Source organism: Myotis brandtii, unplaced genomic scaffold (genome assembly GCF_000412655.1).
Source record: "Myotis brandtii unplaced genomic scaffold, ASM41265v1 scaffold165, whole genome shotgun sequence".
In the NCBI taxonomy this organism is placed as follows: domain Eukaryota; kingdom Metazoa; phylum Chordata; class Mammalia; order Chiroptera; family Vespertilionidae; genus Myotis; species Myotis brandtii.
Genome location: NW_005356042.1, coordinates 3,859,746 through 3,879,793, shown reverse-complemented (window position 1 = coordinate 3,879,793; position 20,048 = coordinate 3,859,746). Strand labels below are relative to the sequence as shown.

At 57.1% G+C, this 20,048-nt stretch overlaps 1 long non-coding RNA gene across 1 annotated transcript; it reads right to left on the bottom strand.

Moving 5' to 3' along the window:
• Positions 1 to 428: 428 nt before the first annotated feature.
• LOC106725444 lies at positions 429 to 13,464 on the bottom strand. The gene is made up of 2 exons (XR_001361333.1): positions 12,918 to 13,464; positions 429 to 4,134 (listed from the first exon to the last, which is right to left on the bottom strand). It is a non-coding gene; the product is annotated as an uncharacterized LOC106725444 (long non-coding RNA).
• Positions 13,465 to 20,048: the final 6,584 nt, after the last annotated feature.

The window sequence follows — 20,048 nt, the reverse complement described above, 5'->3', positions numbered from 1 at the left end:
ATGCAACCCCGGCTCCCTCCAGTCCCTGGCCCGGGAACTAGCCTCACCTCTTCGTTACTCTGCATTGTTTCATTGTTTCAACCCCCTAAACTTACATCTTTACTTATCGGCTAAATAAGGAGCAGCAGAAAGGGAGGCTGAGGCTGGTGAGGACTGTGTCCGTGTGTCTGTGGGGGAGCCTGTAAGCCTGTGTGCACATGGGCATGCCCACCCTTGAGGGCAAGCTGTGGGTAGTAGGCTGTATGTGGAGGAATGAGTGTGCCAGTTGGGTCACGTGTTTGTACGTCCATGTGTGTGTGTGTGTGTGTGTGTAGACATGCATGTCCCGGGGTTATTCCCAGCAGCCCCCACCTCGCTCCACTCCCCAGCTCATTAAGGCTCTCCCATTATTCTGACATTTGTGCGCGTCACGTACCGGCAAGAAGTAATTTACTTAGAAGAAATTAAAAGTTCATTTTAATTGAGCGCACACTGCAGTATGCAAATGAGCACATTATGCACCCGATGCAGAGACAAAGCTATAATCAGTGGTTAACCCTATGCACGCCGGCTCTTCAGCTCCGGTGCTGCCTTGGCTTTGGGGATGGGTGGTCTTGGCCTTATGGAGGTCTCCCTGGCCCCAAGTGGGAGGGGGCTGGCCAGGTTGGGAGGGTCACATCCTCCCAAGCCCTCTATGAACTTTTTTTCCAGATGTTGACAACTGCATGAGCCCCAGTGCCCTAGGAAGAGATCCAGGCTCTGAGCCCACCTCAGGCTCCAGCCAAGGCCTCAGACAGCAGGGACTCAGCCTGTCCCGGGGGGCACTCCATGGGGCTGGCTTCACCAAGCTCCCAGCAGCCCCAGCCAGCCCAAGTGCAGCAGCAGAGAATGCCTGAGCCTGATGCTCCTGTCCCATCACAGAGGGAGGGCCTCAGGGGGTGGGTGCTGAGGACATACTTTCCAGACCTGTGACCTGGAGGCCAGCATCCAGTGTGTACTCTGACCCCATGAGAGAAAGATGGTGGTAGCCTCCCCTGAGAGGTAAGCGCATCACTGCAGCCCCGGGCCTGGTGGAATGAAGCAAGCACAGGGTGATGATCTGCAGGGCCAGTCCCACCACACCCTTCATATGCTCACGCTGGGCAGATCTGCCCACCTACCACCATCTACAGTTGCAACCCTGGAAATTCAGAAAGGACAAGTGGCTTGCCTGAGTGATGGAGAAATCTCACGAAACAAGGCTGGCATCTGTCCTTGTGACCTGCACCAGTGCTCCACAGCCCTGTGTCCTGGAGGGGGCACCAGCCTGCTCTAGTATCCAGGGAGATACTTCAGATCCTTCCCCAGAGCCCTGATGGACCTCCAACAGGTGCACCGCCTCCACCCAAAAGATCAGGAAGTCGGAACGCCTCACGGAGAGGTGCGTTTTAGCCACGTGACTGTGGCGCGGTGCACAACCTCTGACCTCTCCTTTCCTCACCTGTCAATGGGGCAGCCTTAGGCCACTAGGGCGGTGTCAGGTGTCCTTTGTGATGTGTAGGTGTGGCCTGGGCAGGTCATTGCCTGTGTTCCCTCTCCTCCTCTTCCATCCCTTCCCTCTGTCTTCTCTCTGTGTCTTTTCTTTGGTCCTACCGTGCTGATGGCAAGCCGACACCTGTTTAGCTTACCCACTCCACCCCAGAACAGCGGGGAGCAGGGCAGGCTTCCCACCTTGTCTCCCACGGGGGCTTGGCCCTGGGCTGGAAGCCAGGCTCCCCCTGGAGCTTCAGTTGGTCCCTGGGAGGTTGTTTTTACATTGGATTTTCTCTACCTGTCAGACCTGGGATTTTTAATGACAGTGAAAATGAAGCTGGTTCGCAGATGTGAGCTGACAGCCAGCTGCAGGAGGCAGACAGATTACCTCCAGACCCAGCCCACATCGCCCGTGGAGCCAAACAAAGGAGCCATCCTGGCTCACTTGGATGAGCGAGGCCGGCAGGGGGCCGGGCAAGCTGCTCTCACCCACGGCTGGGCAGCACCCACCCAACCAGTCACAGCTCCTTGGGGGCCTGTGTCCACATGCTCAGGGGTCTTGCTCCACTGGCTCCCCTCCTCCAGCGACAGCCCCTCACCTCTGCCCATGGTGCAGCTTTTGCGTCCATTGCTGTTTCATCTCACACGTTCCCTGAAGAAAGAGGTACTGGAGCTGGAGGCTGTCGCCCCACATGAGATTTGAGGGACCGGGGCTCTCCGACCCAACAATCAGGCAGTGGGACCCTGACGGTGGGTCTGGACTCACTGGGCCCGGTTGGGCCCAGGAATCTGCATCCTGAGCAGGTGTTTTGGGAACTCCATGAGGGTGGCTGGGACCACCCTGAGAAGCCCTATGGGCGCCCTCCCTCAGCACCGCCTGCTGACCCTGGGCCTCCTCACTTTCCTTTGCCAGAGGCAGGAGATGCTGGCAGTGATGTGGGCCCTTTCGAGCTCCCTGCAGTGACGTTTTCCCAGCCTGGGGTGGGAGGGTGGCTAGTCTGCCTCTGTGTCCGCCAGGCTCCTGGGCTGTGCCCCTGACAGTCTCCGAGCACCAGCCCTCCACCAGAGTCCCTGCAGGGTGACACCCTGAGAGGCCAGGGAGGTGGGGCGAGCCACTCTGCACTGGCTGTGTGCTTTGGGCAGGTCAGCCCGCTGTGCCTCAGTTTTTCCTACACCACAGCCGCACATCTTGGCACCTTGACTGAGTGTGTAGGGGCTCCACAGTGGCTGCAACACCCCCCATCTTCATGCTCCCCCCCAGCCAAGGGATCTATGCTAAGGGGCCAGCCGGGGGCCTGACCAGGTTGGAGGCATCAAGGGCGTGTCCAGCTCTGACTCACTCCCACTGGCTCTGGGTGCCTTGGAGCCTGCTGCTGTGTGGCCACGGGTCCGGGGCCACCGTTCACGTGCCAGCCCTCCTCCGCTTATTATAGCCAACAGCCCGGTTCTGCCTGTTCCCTCCTGCCCGCAGCTCCCAAGTGCTGGGCCAGCCAGTGGCACGTTGGTGCCGTGTGTGCTTTTGTGGAGCAGCTCCACCCCCATGTTCCCTTCACCTTCCTCCCCTGTCCCCAGCCCATCCCCGTGTCCTCAGGCCTCACGTGCTGGGAGATGCATGTCCCCGTGTGCCACGTCATGGCCCGCTGATGGTTCTGCAGCTCCTGTCATCGTCAGCTTCGTTGGTTGAGCATGTGTTTTAATGCCCACTGGCGTTGACTTCACTGAGCATGTGCTATGTGCCAGGCACATACATAACCCCATGATAGGCATCCCATCCGGGCCATGGGAAGGTCAGTGGCAGAGCCCAGGCCTTCCAGAATCCAGGTCTCTGACCCCAAGCCCGTGTTCTTGGTCACAGTGTGCTGCTGAGCCAGGAGGGGGCAGCATGCTGGGCAGATTTGGCATCTGGTGTGGGAGGCTAGCCCGCCGGGTTGCAGACCCCAGAGTGCACTATTCCCTAGCTGCTCACAGGTCTGGCAGCTGGGAGAATGGTTGGCGGGAGCAGGATGCCCATGGGTCTGTGGCCCAGACCTTCGATGCTGGCAGACACGCAGGTTCCTCAGTGATCTGCATGTGGGTGTAGACTAGCCCTAAGATGGGGCATTTGGAGCTCATCTAATTCTGGTAGTAAAGAGCAACTCCTGGAATCCCAGGGAGGGAGGTGGCTGTGGGAGAGGCACTGTGATTGATTAGTGATGTCTGTTCTGGCTCAGGTTGGGCCAGGCCTCTGGTGATGCAGGGAAAATGAGTCTTCAAGAGGGCAGGTGGCTGACCTGGCCTGCAGACTCTGGTATCCATCTATTTGGTCATCCCTCTTCCAGAGCCTTCCGTGTCTTGTTATTCATGCCCACGGCCCCCATGGGTTCTCAGATTGCCCACAGCAGCTGCCCTCAAGTCCCCCACTCAGCCACTTCCTGTCATGGGGCACATTGTTTAGATTCTAAAGAAGGTAAAATCCTGTGTGACCAGCTGTGGTGTAGGGTGTCTGAGAACTTTAGAAAATGCTTTTTTGTGTCCCACATGTTACGTGTGCTCCTAGTTGCTGTCAGGCGCCAGGACAATGGGCAGCTCTTATCCAGATCACCACATGTGGAGCGGGCACGGGGGGCTCTCTGCAGCTCGCCTCATCTGGTCCTCACCAGACCCCTGGGGGATGAAACACAGTGCCTGTTGTCATGTCTGCAGTGGTGAAGATCCGGCCTATGGCTTGAAACATCGCCCCCATTAAACACTGTCTCTGGGGAAATAGCACCTGTGAGGCATCGTATCTTCTCTAAGTGGTCTCTGCTGTCCTAGTGAGTGGGAATCTCAACCATAGCACATGGTGGCATTGCCTGAAGACACAATCCATGACAACTGTGCCAAACATTTCATAGCGTGTTATTCCAACCCTCAAAAATATTACTACTCACCTGGCAAGCTAGACAGAGGCTCAGAGTGGTTTAGTTGTTTGCCAAGGGACACACCTCGCTCAATCTGTCATCAGGGGCCTTTCACAAACCTTTCCAGCTTCTGAGACCTCACAAGCCCTGAATCTGATCAGAACAAAGAATCCAGCTCCCCAATGGTTCTGTGTGCCCTCTGCCTCCCAGGCATTTGCTCTCACCAGCTCCATCACTTAAAGAGACATCCTTCCCTGACAGTGAGAACACTCCTCCTGCAAAGCCTGGGGCAAATGCCTCCTCTTCCAGGAAGCCTGCCTTGACCACTCCAGCAGAAGCTCGTCTTCCTCTCTGAAATTGGAGGGTTCTCACACCACCTGTGGGAAGGACCGCCATGTGTACCTCCTATGTCCCTGGCACTGTACTGAGATTGGATTTGGTGTGCTGTGGAGGTTGTGGAATAAATAAATGGATGAAGATAATGGGGACACTAAGGAGACCCAGGTATCTCTAATTCCTAAAAATTGTAGGTGAGGGTCAGCCGAGGAAAGCACTTTGACAGCATTAGCATATCTATCCCCAGACCACCACCACCACAGTGCCTGTATCTTCTGGTTCCAGAGGTGCCCCCATGTGGACCCTGCAAAAAAAGAGGAGCTGCCAGGCACCCTGGAGCTGAGACACAGCAGGAGGCCCAGGTGAGCCAGGAGGCTTGGGTAGGCGGGTTGCGCTCTCACCATCACACCCTCTTCCCAAGGCTGCAAACAGCAAGCAGGAAAGAGTTAAGTCCTCTGTGAGCCACTGGAGAAGGAAGTGGTAAACAATTTTTCTCTCCCTCGGCTAAATTAATATGCAAATTCCTAAACCCCCTCCTACTCCCTTCCCCTGCCTTGAAATTAGCGAGGTAGACTGCTCAGCTAATTACGCATTCAAACGAGCAGGCTGCGTTCTCAGAGCTAAGGGGATGCTGAAATGATTGTGAGAAGATGGAACTGACATTCGAGCACAGCCCTTCTGGTACATCCGGAGCCGCTCCCGGGTGCCTGGCAGATGTGACCCAGCAGTGACCGCCAATCACCCGCGCTCAAGACAGGGGTGCAGGGTCCCCTCCACTCTCTGGCCCTAACAAGGGGAGACCCTGAGCACCATCCCTCTTCCCCACCAGCCAAACCCGACATTCTTCCTGCAACAGGCTTTGCAGGAGGAGTGTTCTCACTGGCAGGGAAGGATGTCTCTTTTGGTGCCTGTGGTCAGGACCAACAGCAGCCGCAGCCGGGCAGGGTGGTCAGCTCCGCTAGACTGGGTCTAGACAGTGGTCTCATGAGCCCTGGAGCTGTACGCAGAGGCTATCGTGTGGGGCAGGCAGGGGTTGGCTGAACATGTGGGACCCTCGCCCCCAGCTCTCTCTCAGGGGCGCGCCTCTCACGAGTTGTGGTTCTAGGTTAAATTTCATTCCGAAAGGTGTTTCCCTGCAAAGTGGGGGTTGAACAGCAGGAGAGAGGAGGGAACAAAGGCCGCTTGGGCACCAGGAGTGCGTAGTGTCAGCAGGAAGCTGGCAGGCTTGGGAGCTAAAGATGGCCCAGACCACCACACACACATTCTCCTCTCTCTCTCTCTCTCTCTCTCTCTCTCTCTCTCCTTAAAGGGCCCCATCCTTCCTCTGCCCGTAAAGCCAGAGCTCCCTGCCCATCAGTCCCAGGCCTCCTGACCCATCCGTGCAGCCTCCTCTCACATTCCCCTCAGCAGCCTTACCCAAAGGGGACGATCCCACAAGTCTCCCCCACCTCCCCCTCAGTCACCCACCCTGGGCCAAGCTGCCCACCAAATACCCCAGCCCAGGCCTTGTCCCTGCCCCCCATTCCCTAGCCCACTTCTCCGGAGAAGCCTTGTAATGATACGTATGGCATTTAATGTCCTGGAGTCTCCAAGCCCCTACAAGACAGCACCATGGCTCCTGGCCCTCAACGCAGCACCCCAGGGATCCGCCCACGGAGTAGCCTGTGAGGCGACTGATTAGGTGCCCTGTTCTGCTAGACACACTGGTAGCCACAGAGAACAAGGCTTCTTCGCTGCTGGCCTCAGTTTCCCCCATCCGTGCTATAGGACTGTTGGGCTAGATACTCTCCAAAATCCTTTCTTGTTAAAATTCTGAGTCCAGGACCCTGTTCATTAACATGTCCATCTGTCCCTCCATCGCTCCCTCCATAGCACTGACTGAAGGCCCTGGGTGCCCAGCACTGACCTCAGGAAAAAGAGTGGGGTTGGGTTCCCGAGAGAGGCACAGTTCCAGAGTGACCCTCCTCTCCAGGGAGAAGGGACGTGAGGGACACCGCGAAAGCAAGACAAGAAGGCAGGGACGACGCCCCTGTACATGCGGGGCTCCTTGGCCCTCAGGTCCAGTGAGAACCAGCAGGGCAGGCAAACACCCCGCCCTGTGCAGCTGCCTTTTTCCTGCTTATCCCAGGAATAGCCTAGATTTCCAGAGTGAGGAGGGTCAGGAAGGCGAGCAGAAGCACAAAGGCCCCACCAGTGGCCAGCCCAACAGGGGTGGATGGGGGACATTAAGAACCCATCGAAGGCGACAAAGTGGTTGGGCTCTCCCATGAGGCGTGATGTGCGATCCAGCTTCCCCTCACACCTAAGGCAGACAGTCAGACCAATGGGGGTAGGGGTGGGGGGGAGTCAAGGAAGAAGGATTGCCCAGGAGCAGCCAGCATCACTGCGGATCAATAGGACCTGAAGCTCTGGGCAGCAACAGTGAATAATAAATAAATATAACAAACAGGCAAGAGGGTTCACTGGGCCTCGTGGGGAAGGCCTTGGGAGGGGCCAGGAGCTTGAACCTTGGGTGACAAAGGAGATGGGGTGTCGGGGAGGGGGCCTAAGAGTGCAGTGTCCAAGGCAGAATTCACTTCTGGAGCCAGTGGGTGATCTGATGCTGAGAAAGGCCAAGGCTGCCCTCTAGTCTGATGCTACCAGGTGTGACATGGGTCTGGAAGAAGGGCTCCAATGGCTGCCACACCAGACCACACACATGACCCCACACTGCACCCCAGTGGTGCTGTTGGGTGGGCATTGATCACTCTGAGCAGGGCCCTCTGGGAGGGGAGAGGGGCTGGAAAGTCGCTCTTCTCGCCTCCCCAGAAGCAGCCTCCTCCGGGGAGGTGCAGGGCTGCCCGTAGTCGGTGTGGGGTGCTTTGCGCCTCTGATGGTGATGCATGGCCCTGCTAATTCGCCACACACGGCTGTCAATTCTGGTGCAGCTGCTGCCCCCGCCCTCTAGGCGCTCAGTAACGCCAGGCTGCGGAGCACACTGCAAATTAGCACCATTTGTTTTGCAGAACATGTTCTGTTTCTACACTACACGCATAGCTTATTACCTCACCAGCAGCACGGTGGAGAGGCAGCTGGGGCTGGGGGCTCCCCCAAGCCCACCGCCTGTGATGGGAGGCACTGCGATATTTGGAGGGCTGTTGCCCAGCTCGGGGCGGGGGGTGGGGGCACTGGGGATCATTCCCGGGGAAGGGTCCCAGCTCCTGTCTGCCCATCCTGGTGACAGGGCTCTGGGCCTGACACTGCCAGGCAGCTTCATGTCTGCACCGTCCGGCTTTGTGGCCTTGCGGAGGTGATTTGACCTCTCTGAGCCTTGAATGTGGAGCCTTCGCATCCGCCTCCAGACAATTAGACAAAACCACTGGGGCAAAGCTCAAGCTCGACTCTCGGTAACCGGCACCTTATGGAGCTTTTATCCTGTCACTCTAGGTGACAGTTACCAAGGTCAGAGCAGGCAGTTAATGACAAAGATTCAGCCCAGAGGCCAGGGCGGGTGGCGAGGCCCCATGCAGACTTGGGGAGGGCTGGAGCCCTGGAGCCACCAGGAGCCCCTTCCAGGCCAGGGCCTGCCCCTGCGAGTGGGCAAAGTGGAGCACAGGCTTGGGCCCTGGCTCTGATCCTGGCAGAGTCTCCTAGAGCAGGTGGGCCCCTGAAAGCACCCAAGGAACACATGTTGCCCAGGGAATCCTATGGGGCAGGACTCGGGCTTCCCTGTGGCCACCACCTGCAGACCAGAGTGTCATGGACCTGTCACACAGCAGGCTCCCCTGTCCCCTGGGGGGATCTCAGGAGCAGCCATTTGCCCCCACCGCCCCCCCTCCAGACCAGGGAGACCCTGGCTAGGCAGAGACCAAGTGAAGGAAAGACCACTCTGGGTAAGACACATCCACCGGCCCCTTTCCCTCCTCCTGAGCTCCCCAAGCCACCCACTCTGGGGGCTTCGCTCTGCCATCCAGGTGTGGGGTCCAGAGCAAGGCGGTGCCTGGGAACTCACACAGCATAGAGAAGCTGCTAATCTCCCAGCAGCCCTTGCTCCAACGACAGTCAACAGGCCCCTGCAGGAGAGCTGGGCAGCCTCGATGGCCCTTCAGGGAAGGATGGTACAGTCCAGAGTTCAAGATTTCCGAGTCCCTCACCCTGCCAACAGCCACGAGGGCTCCTTGGCCCTTCCTTCCTAAAGGCAGATAAACCGGAAGTTTCCTCTGGGCCCAGGCTCCCCTGTTCTCCTTGAGGGTGGACCCGGGGACAAGGTGGCAGAAGGGTTGTCTAGATCTATGGGGGCTGATGTCAGGGGACGGCCTGGGCTGAATGGAGCCTGGTCACTACCTGCTGGCATTTCCTGAGGGCAGTTCAGGCCAGGCACCAAGCCAAGAGTCATCCTTCTATGCACTCTAGTGTGGCCGGGACCATTTTACAGATAAGAAGGTGGAGGCTCAGAGAGGACAAAGCAAGCACAGAGCTGGAGCTTGAAGTGGGCCTGGCCGGCCCCAAGCCGTGCACCAAGCGTCAGCACTGCCCCCACACTCGTGGAAGGTTACATGCTCCTGCACCCCTCCATCCCCCATCCCTTCATTCCACCCCCGCCCCTGACTGTGAGCAGAGCACCAAGTGGACAGGGGTATCAAGTTTCACAGAGTGTGAGGGAGTCACCTGAGCCCTGTGCATGCCACCCTCACCCTCCTCTCCTCTCCATCCAGCCCCCATCCTCTCATCCATCAACACTGCTATGAGGACCGATGGCGTCTCACCTTCCTGAACAGACACACCCCATAGATCCACCAGGCGGGAGGAACGTCGTCGTGACGCCTTGGAGCATGAGTCCAAATCAGGGAGAGAAGGCTGGGGCACCCAGGTTCTGTCCCTGCCTGAGCAGAGGTACAGAGGTGCTGGCTGAAGGGCCAGGGCGGGGCCAAGCAGGAGGGTGCCGGCAGCCAGCCTCAGAACCATCGGTGCACCTGGTACCATCGGTGAGTGTCTGCCCAGGGCTCACCCAGGCAGGTGGCTCTTCGATGGCCACCCACAGGCATGGACAGCAGGGCTTGGGCCTGGAGCCCCAGCCGCCAGTTAGTGCTTGCATTTTGTAGAGCGCTGCAGCAGGATCGGGGAGGCTGTGGGGCTGGGTGCAGTAGCCCACCTCACCCCAGGCCGGATGTGCACATGGAGCACCTAGCCAACCTGTGGGAGCCATTTGCACAGTTAGGGGGCACTGGAGAAGTGGCCCTGTTGAAGCCCCACACCCAGCCAGCCCCAGTGCCAGTCCCAACCATAGCCTCCGGCCTTCCTGTACTCGCTTCTCCTAGACATGGCTGGGGAGTGGACACAGCAACTGAGATCCTATCCATTGCATTTCAGGGACCTGGGGTGACACTGGGCTGGCCACTGGGAAGCTGAAGACAGGGTTCTCCATGGACTTTGCAAGGCCTTGGGGGATGCCTAGTGGGTGGTGAATATCACATGTGTCTGGCCCAGAACACAGGGCCAGTCCATTTCACTTGACATTATGGAGTCCAATTTCCATGTACAGAAATGGCTCATAGTAGGCTTTCAGCGGATATGGTACAAACAGATGGAAGGACGGGTGGACAGATGAGTAGAAGAAGATCAGTCGATGGATGGACAATGAAATGGATGGATGGATGGATGGACAAATGGATGGACAGATGGATGGCAGGTGACCGTAGGGCCAGCAAGAGCTCTGGCCACCACACAGCAAGAGGGCATTTCGGTGGGCTCTGGGCCAGGTCCTGTTGGTGTGGAATGGAGAGCATCAGAAGCTATGGGTCCCTCTCCTGCTGGGCTGCAGCGTAGGATAGCTTGTTCTCACATGGGTGGCTAAGATTTGGGGGATGGCAGGGTAAGTGGGGATGGTCATTCCCAGGACCCTCTGGGAGGTGTGGAAGCCGCGGAGGCTTTTCTGCCAAGAGGCAGAAAGACTTCATGAATATTTCATTAGGGAAGCAATGTGGCGGTAGAGGAACATCTGGTGGACTCTCCAGGGAGCTGGGAGCCCATGCAGGAAGCAGGGCTATGAAATTTGGAGGTGGTACGAGGGGGTACTGGCCTCTGCCGCTGAGGACAGCTCTCTCCCTGGCATCAAACTGGCTTGGGCCACCCCCCCCCAGTTCTGGGGGCAACTCTGGGCAAGGATGAGGGGGTGGACATCATGAATCAGCTCCCTGGATCCCCCACAGCACGGCTCCTTCTGCCTACTCTCCCCACCCAGGCCCGAGGCCAGGTCAGAGCTGCTCAGGGGACGGGACCCTGGGTCTCAATTTCCAGATGAGGCCACAGGCTGGGGCAAGACTGGGACCAGGGGCAGCTCGGGAGGCAGAGAACGCCACCTGGACTTAATGGGCGTTGGGCTGTGGAATGGGGCTGTGGTTGGGAGGGTTCCTGCCTCCCATCGCTGGAGGCACAGTGGACCACTGCCCGCAGCCCCTCAGGCTCTGAAATCCCCCGATGGGTGCTCAGACCAGGGTTCACTGGGACAGGGCAGCACCTACCCTGGTAGTGGGGGAGTCAGAGCTGGTGATGGAGAGTCCTAGGGGCTGGGGCTGGAAAGACCTGGGCAAACCTGCACCTGTGCCAGGGCATGATCCACAGGACCCACCTGATCCAAACCAGCCTACATGCTGAATGGTGCCTTCCCTCCTCACAGCCAACCAAGCTGAGGCTCTGAGAGCTCAGGTTGTTCCGTTGTGTGCAGACCCTGGACTCGGCTCCTGGCCAGCACCCAGGGCCATCACACTAGCTTCCAGGGCTGGCCAGGCACGCTCTCCAAAAGTGTCCATTCCCTGCTGATCAAGCCCATCACTGAGGGCCCCTGCTCTCTGCCCAAACAATCTTGAGGTTGGTCCTCTGCCAGGGCCTGAGCCCTGCCTGAATCCCCAAAGCACCTCTTGTTGCATCCCCACCTGCCTAACTCCAATCCCATGTTCCCTGGGCCCCTCAGTGCTGGGTCACCCCCACATTGCTGCCCCGCAGCCAGCCCAGACCTTGGAAGCTCCTCACTGCCCTACCAGGGCTAGGCTCCTTGGCCTTCACACTCTCATAGCCCAAGCCCCTTCCTATTGGCAGAGCTGGGACTGGCCACTGCTCAGGGCACAGGCCCCCTGCCCTTTCCTGCCACGTGCCCGAGGCCCCCTTGTGCCGCCTTCTTTCTGGATCTACTCTGGCTGCTCTGAACATCACACAGGACAGCATCCAGCCCAGAGTCCCTGGAGTGGCAATGGTGTCTCCCCCCCCCCCGGTCCTGTGCCCCAAGCCCAAGGTCTGTGTCCCTGTACCCTTTGTCCCATGTGCTTGGAGGTTCCTCCCACCCTCACCCCATGGAGGGGTAGCTGGGCACTCCACACGAGTCCTCCTGCCACCACCTCCTCCGGGTAAGAAGTCCACGTAGCCTCTCCCACCGCCTTGGCCCTTCCTGCCCAGCAGGGCTTTGTCCTTGGGACCCCCCATGCACGGCTCCTCCCCTCCCGGGTAGCTCGCCCCCTGCCCTCGGCAGCTGGGCTCCTTGGCACAGCCGCCTGAGCTCCCTCTGATGGCCACGTTTGGCTGTGGTCCCACCAGTCTGCACACAGGCACTGCGGTGCCAAGCCAGGCTGTAGGGCTCTGGGCAGATGGGAGGGAGGGAAGTAAGATGCTTCTCCTGGGATCGCCCAGCCCCTCCAGGTGTCACCCTCCAGCCCTCCTCCCATCCCCAACTGAGTCCCTGGGTTGGCCCGTGAGAAGAAACAGACAGACATTCAAGGACGGTTTGGGGACACTATTCCAAAAACGAGGCAGCGAGGACCTGGCCCTAAGAGCCAGCAGAGCATGGGGTGGAGGGGACTCAGCCCAAGACCCCAGAGGGAGGGGCCTGAGTACCAGAGGCAGAGGCACTGCCATGCCAGGGACCCCGGATGTGGTTGCTGTCCTCTTACACCCCGACACTACCCGTACCCAGCCGGCCAGCCCTGCTTTAATCCTCTGTGCAGGGATGGCACCTGCGCCACCTGAAGGACCCCTGGCCACCACACCCAGACACACAGGCCCCAGGGTGGTGGACCATCTCCTATGCCCATGGCAGTGCTCAGGGAGCCAGGGGGGAAAGGATTGAACCTGCTGGCCCAGAACCCCGCTGGACACAGCCATCCCCACAGGCAGCTGTGCCATGTCACCTGCACCCAGGCCGAGACCCAGCCACCTGCCCAGTGAGCCCCACTCATTTGTTACCTGTGTCTCGCCGGCCGCCACTGTCCAACTGCTCCCAGCCGGGTCCTCCGTGGCTCCGCTGCCAAGCGGCTGCCGCCTCCCCAGGATGGGCTGCCAGCGATTTGCTGTGGTTTTTGTTTGTGAGTTTTGCCCCCGTGAGTCCGCGGCACCCAGGAGGCGCCCAGCCTGCTGCTCGTCCATGGCAAGCGTCCATCTTCCCCGCGCAGCGGCTCCTCACCTCTCCCTCCTCCTGTCCCCACGGTGCCAGCTCAGAGGCAACTGGCACGGACGAAGCCCGGCCAGCCTCTCGCAGCTGGGTGTAGCCGCTTTTTTTTTTTTTTTTTTTTTGTATTTTAAACACACACACACATACTCACACATGCACACACACACATGCCAAGCCCCCCGCCCCCGACAACATGCATCCCTTCTGTCAGGAGCAGCCCCAGCCAAGAAAGCCCAGAAGCGGGCGGCGGCAGAGAGCCGGGCTGCCGATCAGTGGAAACCCCAGCCCCGAGCCCATCCCTTCCTCTCCCATCACCCTCCTCTTACGTAAGAACATCACATTCATGTCGCACTTCGGAGCCTCCTGATTGGGTCCACCTTGTCGCCGGCCTGGTCTTTCCGCCCACCCTGGCCCCAGCCATCCTGGCCCCCTGCCCAGCCCCCAGCCTCAGCTTTTGCTGCTCCCGTCCCTTCCCTGAGGTATGTTTATTTATGGCGTGCCCACCCCAGGCCACGTGCTGAACAGCCAACTAGATGGAGGGGGGCCTGGCCTCCTGGAGCTGACAATCTAGCCAGGGATGGGATTAGACCCGCGGCTGTGAGGAGACGTGCTGGTACTGTGATGCACAAGCCTGGCTGTAGGGTAGCGACAGAGTCTACTTGAGGGGTCAGAGTAGGGTCCCAAGTGGACGTGAAGGTCAAGGCCAATCTCAGGTCAGCATGGAGATGCAAGAAGAGACCTTGGTCAGAACTCCAGCTGATAAGGCAGCAGGTGGATGCTGCCAGTGTCTTCTCAAAGCCATTAGCAACCTCTCCCTTTTGCTTAGACAACCCCAGTGGGTGAGCCCACCACCTGCCACGTCCCTGGAGCAGAGAGTGGCCGATTCGGGGCACAGGGAAATGTTGGGGGCAGTTGCAGCTGTCACGTGGCCCCACCTTCACCCTTCCCTGCTCTGAGCACAGGCTGGGTGTCTGGAGGTAGAGCCGGAAGCAGTGGCCTGGGTGACCCCAGGAGTGGCCATTCAACACACTTCCCACCTCCCGCCTTCTCGTCATCCAGGAAAAACATCCCTGCTTGCAGGTTCCCTTGCCAAGTCTCCCATGAGCCTGGCAGGTGACCGACATCCTCGCAGAGGCAGGTGGGAGGCAGGCACCAGGGCAGGATGTCGACACAGCCAGAGGGCAGGTAGGAGGGGTCCTCTCGGGTCTGGCCTGGGCCGTCTGGCTGGGGTCCATTTGGAAACCCCAAGGCCAGGTTGGCTCTGGGTCTAAGGTGACCCCGAGTCAACTTGCCTGACCCAGATGGCCTCACCAGAAGGCCGCCCCTCAGCTGTGACTGGAAGGCGTGGCTGATGGACCGATGGGCTCCGAGTGGTGGAAGCCTCTTACAAGCCTCTGGTCTTCAGGCATCGCTTTGCTTTCCCAGGTATTCATTTTTTCTTACCAATTACCCTAAGGACTTGACGACCTTAATTAGCCTCCAAACCCCTTGAAGTGCCCCAAATGGACAAGAAGGAAAAGGCCCCAGGATGCACATGCTCCCACGAAGCTGAGGCCCAGTGACCACAGGGAAAGTCCTGAACTGAAGAAGTGCTGATTTTTGGCAGAGTCAATGCCCACCCAAGCTCCAGCTGCTCCTGGTCACAGTTGGCACTTAGGCTCTGAGGTGCCTCCCAGAGGCAACCTCTGACCTCTAGGCCACTGGCCTTCCTCCGAAGGGTTTTCCCAGGCTCCAGCTGGAGGAGGTTCTAGAAGGAATGGCCTCACCTGGAGGCCTCCTAACCTTTCAGCCTTGCCTTCCTATTGCTCCTTCCACCTGCTGCCTCCCCGGGCCCCCTTCCTCCACACCGCCTCCTCGCTGCTTCTGGAACATTCTGGCAGCTCCTGCTGCGGTCCCAGCTATTTCCAGATGCTCCTCCTTCACATGGCCCAATGCTCTTCTTTATTCATGACTCTCTCACATGCCCCTCTCAGGGGGTTTCCCTGACCATTCCTTTTTTATAAAATTATGATACAATGCACATCAAATAAAAATCACCATTGTTACCATTAGAAAGTGCATGATTCCGTGGCATCTAGCATATTCAGTGTTGGGCACCCATACCTCCTAGTTCCAGAGCGCTTCTATCACCCCAAAAAGAGATGCTTCCCCACCCACAGTCACCCCCCTCCCGGCCCCGGCCACCACAGACCAGCTTTCTACCCACGGATTTACGTGTTCTGGGTGTTTCAGGTCCATGGAATCGTCCACACGCAGTTCGGCATATTCATTGCTTGTCCATGCTGTGGACGGTGTCAGAGCTTCCTTCCTCCTTTTGCCGCTGATTTTTGTTCTTTATACGTGGATGCTTACCCTCCTTTGTAGGGTCATGTGCTCTCCTTCCACTCCGGTGGAGGGCTGCTGGGCCTGGCCCATGCTCTGTCCAGGTTAACCAACAGCAGGACTCGGCTGGGGCAGGGCCAGACTCACTATGAATGAGAAGAGAGCCCTTTTAGGAACAGATGATGCTCAGTCCCATGACAGAAGGGCTCTGGGTGTGGCTTAGGAGACAGGGAGGACTTCACATTCGCCATGTGTGAACACAAAGCCCTGGTCTCCGTCGGGGTTGGATGGTCATCCTATGCCAGCCCACACCCTATCGCTCACTGAGCTCTGCTTCCTGCATTTTGCAGGCACATGATGGGGCTGGAAGCACTCCCGGGGCTGTGGGACCCAGGTCTATGGCCAATGTAGTAGCTGCCACTCTGCCGGGAGGGGACACCTGCTGTCTGGCTGTGGCTGTGGGAGCCGGGGCTGGGGCAAGTCCCCAATCTCCCTGCCCCTCATCCCACTCTCAGTCCATGTAGAAGCGAAGGATGGATGGCAGCAGAACATCCTGCTAAGATGGAATAAAAGGCGCTCGCTGCCCACTGGGCTGCAGAGAGCCGACATGGGAATAGGGTGATAAAAGACTAGGCATCCAGTGTGGGGTTAGGACTGGCCATGCTTAGGGCATGGTTGGGGGAGGGTAGCCACGGTCTGACCACAGAGCTACACCAGGTACAGAACGACCCCAAGCGCTGTCCCCCTCGGGATGCCTGTGTGTGAGCCTGCTGGTGGCGCAGCCTCCTCCACACTTGCCCACCCTCCAGTCCCCCCTGGGCTCCACCTGTCACCTTGATGAATGGGCTGAGACAGAGGACCCCCAGCTGGGGTCAGCGCCCTGCTGCCTATGGGACTCACGCCTCATCCATTACTGGGGGCTGCTGGCAGGCCGGCCACAGCAGCTGCCTGAGCCACCCAGATGCATATTTTTAGAGGCTGCCAAGTGGGTACTAAGTGCATCTCACCTCATTCCCTCCCCAGCCATGGTAGGTGGGTGGTTGGCCGGGCCACACCTGCCTCCCTGAGCCCCTAGAAACCTGGCCAGGTGCCAACGTGGCAGAGGGGCTTCTTCCAGTGGTCAGGCTGCAGGAGGGACATTCCACAGGGTGCCCTGGCTTGCCCACTGCTCTCTCATGGGCTGACAGCTCTGCAGCCGCCCTGGCCCTGGGGCTGTGCAGTGGACAGAACCGGGAGTTGAGGGGAAGGGGTCGTCTGCAGCTCTGTCTGGTGACTGCACATGCAGGGACACGCTGACCAACAGTCTCGGTCCAGATCCAGCTTCTCTGACGTGCCATCTTGTAACATTGCACCTTCTGTAACCTTTTGTGCCTCAGTTTCCCCCAGTGTAAAATGATAGCACTTCTCACAGACTAGGTGAGGCCTCAGTGGAGCTCCAGGCATAAAGGTGAGAGCAGGTGCTATACAGGTGAAAACTGTTGTTTTCACATCTGAGTGCGGGATGCGCTGTGAGGCAGGTGCCGGCCCGCCTACCTTGCTTGTAAACATGTGCTGGCATGAGCATGCGTGTGCATGCCTTGGAGGTGTGTGCATCTTGGGGTGAGCGAGTGAACAGTCTGCCTGTGTCTTCCTTTCACATCCTCTGCCCCTCTCCACTGTTGGAGTCCCAGACGTTAGAAGAGATCTTGGGGGTTGGCCCATCCAGCCCTATAGGTAGTCATGAGTCCTGAGGTCCCCAGACCCCCGCTGTGGGCCCTTCCAGCTCTGCTGGGTGTGAGGAAGGACACATTGGGGTGAGATGCTGCTCCCCAGAGTCTTGACACATGTCCCCAACTCTCCCACCCCAAATAGGACAGGAGGGCTTGGGCCAGTCCAAGTCAGCCTTTCTGGCTACGCGATCTTGTGTTTATTGCTGTCATGGTTTGCCCTGAAGGGCTTGAGGAAGCCTCAGTGCAGTGGTGATGGAGACTAATTTCAGGCATTCCCTCTCCTGTCCTGCCCTCTCCCCTCCAGCCACTCAGGCCTCCCTGCTCTTCCTGGAACACACACTCCCAGCTCTTGCCCATCCAGGGCCTTGGCACACGTTCCATCATCCTGGAAAACTCCTCGTCCAGAAGTCTGCGTGGCTCCCTTCACTTCCTCCAGGTCTCCGCTAAAATGCCCACCTTGCAGCAGCACCTTGCTGGAGGAGCCTTCTATGTCCTTCACACACGCTCAACCCCACACCGCCACCCTGCTTGGTTGTCTGCCGTATGCTGCGGCTAACGTGCTCTTTTTCACTTACCCATTTTCTTTGCTGATTGTCCCCCACTAGAATGGCAACTATGTAAGTGCAAGGGCCTTTGTTTGCTCTAGCTGTGTCTCCAGACAGGTGGAGCACAGATGAGTCAGAGGAATGAGAGCTCCCGAACAGGATGGCCAGCGCCCATTCATGGAGCTCCGGCCCCTCACAGAGCCTGATCAAGTAGCTATGGGGGGGCCTGAACGTGGCTGCCCTGGGGCTGGCCTGGGCGAGGCCTGTGAGGTTCTCCTCGGGGCTTGCACTGGGGCCTGCTTGGTGACACACAGGACTGACAAGAGGCACAGGGCAGGCATTACAGCACCAGCTCCTGGAATGATGACAGTTAAAGTCTGTGGGCCATGGGCCATGTGCCAGCCACGCCCCCCACCCCAGGTGGGCTTTACCTGCAGTCAATTCTCCTAACATCCCTGAAATGACAGCACTGCTATCTGCAGATGAGGAAACTAAGGCTGAGACTCAGTGAGTGGCAGACATGAGTTCTAAGCCTAGGCCAGGGGTGGGCAACCCCTGGCACGCGTGCCAAACATGGCACGCCAGTAACTTTTGCTGGCACGCAAAACCCTCTCCATTTACAATTTTTGTGAACATTTGGATGACTTAAATGTTAAATTACAAGGAACTGGCAAGACACTTGATGTTATGTTTGGTTACATAAAGGCTTTTGAAAAGAAACTGGAAGTCTTTAAGAGGGATGTGGATGGTGAGAGATTTAGATATTTCCCAAACCTCAAGAGGCACATCAAAGACCTCCCAAAAGATGACAGAACAGACTGTCAAAGCCTTCAAAAGCTGTTTTTAAACATCATCGAGTCAACTATTGAGCAGTTCTTCTCAAGATTTGTGAAATTCAGAGAACTGGAAGAGACAGCAAAATTCATGAGGTTTCCAGACAGCATGAAACTGGAGGAACTAAACTTACAAATGTTTTCATGGATAGACATGGCTGACTTTGAAATGCAGTTGATTGAATTTCAGAGTAGCTCTATTTGGAAGCAGAAATTTATTGACCTTAGAGTTGACTTGGAAAACATTGAAATAAAGCTATTAGAGACAGGAGTACCAGAGAGAAGTGTCGAAAACGAACTATTGAAGACTTGGAATGCCATTCCAGAAAACTTTTTCTGTTTAAAAAACTTTGCAAAAGCGTTACTCTCCATGTTTTCATCCACATACGCTTGTGAATCTTTGTTCTCAGTGATGAATTTTGTTAAGTCTCGTAATAGGAGTAGCCTGACGGATGAAAGTCGTAGCTCGTGCACATCTCTGAAGGTCACGAAATATAAACCTGATGTAAAATCTCTGGCATCAGTGATGCAGCAGCAAAAGTCTCACTGATAATATCACACGGAGTCATAAAGTTTTCTATCGGACTATCAGTGTACATGTATACATTAAAAAATAAATGTATTTTTCATCATCATATACTGTGTTTTTGTCACTCGAATTAATTTTATTATTTCTTCAAGGTTCTTCACATAAGTACACCTTAAGAGATATCAAGTAGGCGTAACATGTTCTCAAAAAATTAGGGTTGGCACGCAGAAGAATTTTGAGACAGAGATTTTGCTGGTTTTGGCACGCACTCACAAAAAGGTTGCCCACCCCTGGCCTAGGCAGTCTGATTTTTGACACAATCCCAGCCCCCCGCCCCCAGCCCCCACATCCATGAGTAGGACCGTGTGCGCCCTCCCAGCTGGGTTTTATGGTTGTATGTGCATATGTGTGCACTGGATTGTGGTAGCATGCTGGTAAACAAGCCCTCCAAAAAGGACATCAAAACGCTGCTTAGCAGCATTTGCTAGTTTCCTGGTGTGACTCCTCCCGCTGTAGCCAATTTCAAGTCCCAACATGATGTCACTGAACTGGGCGTATCTACATGTGCCTCAGTGTGTGCCTCACAGTGCACATGGCAGTGTGGTCACCTCTTCTGCAAACTGGGTGTGAGTCTTCATCCAAGCCTTATTTTATGCTCCTCAAGAAGCACAAGTTTTCTACTTGTCTGTCGTATAGTATTGGCTCTGCAATCACATCTATGCTGGAAGTTTACTATGAAGGTTGTTGCTTTTCATTTAAAAAATGTTTAGGGGCACCCGGCCAGTGTGGCTCAGTTGAGCGTCGACCCATGCACCAGGAGGTCCCTAGTTCAATTTCCAGTCAGGGCACATACCCTGGTTGCGGGCATGATCCTCAGTAGGGGGTCGGCAGAAGGCAGATGATCAATGTTTCTATCTCTCCCTCTCCCGTCCTTTCTCTCTAAAAATCAATAAAAACATGCATTTTTTAAAAGGTGTTTAGGGGCAAA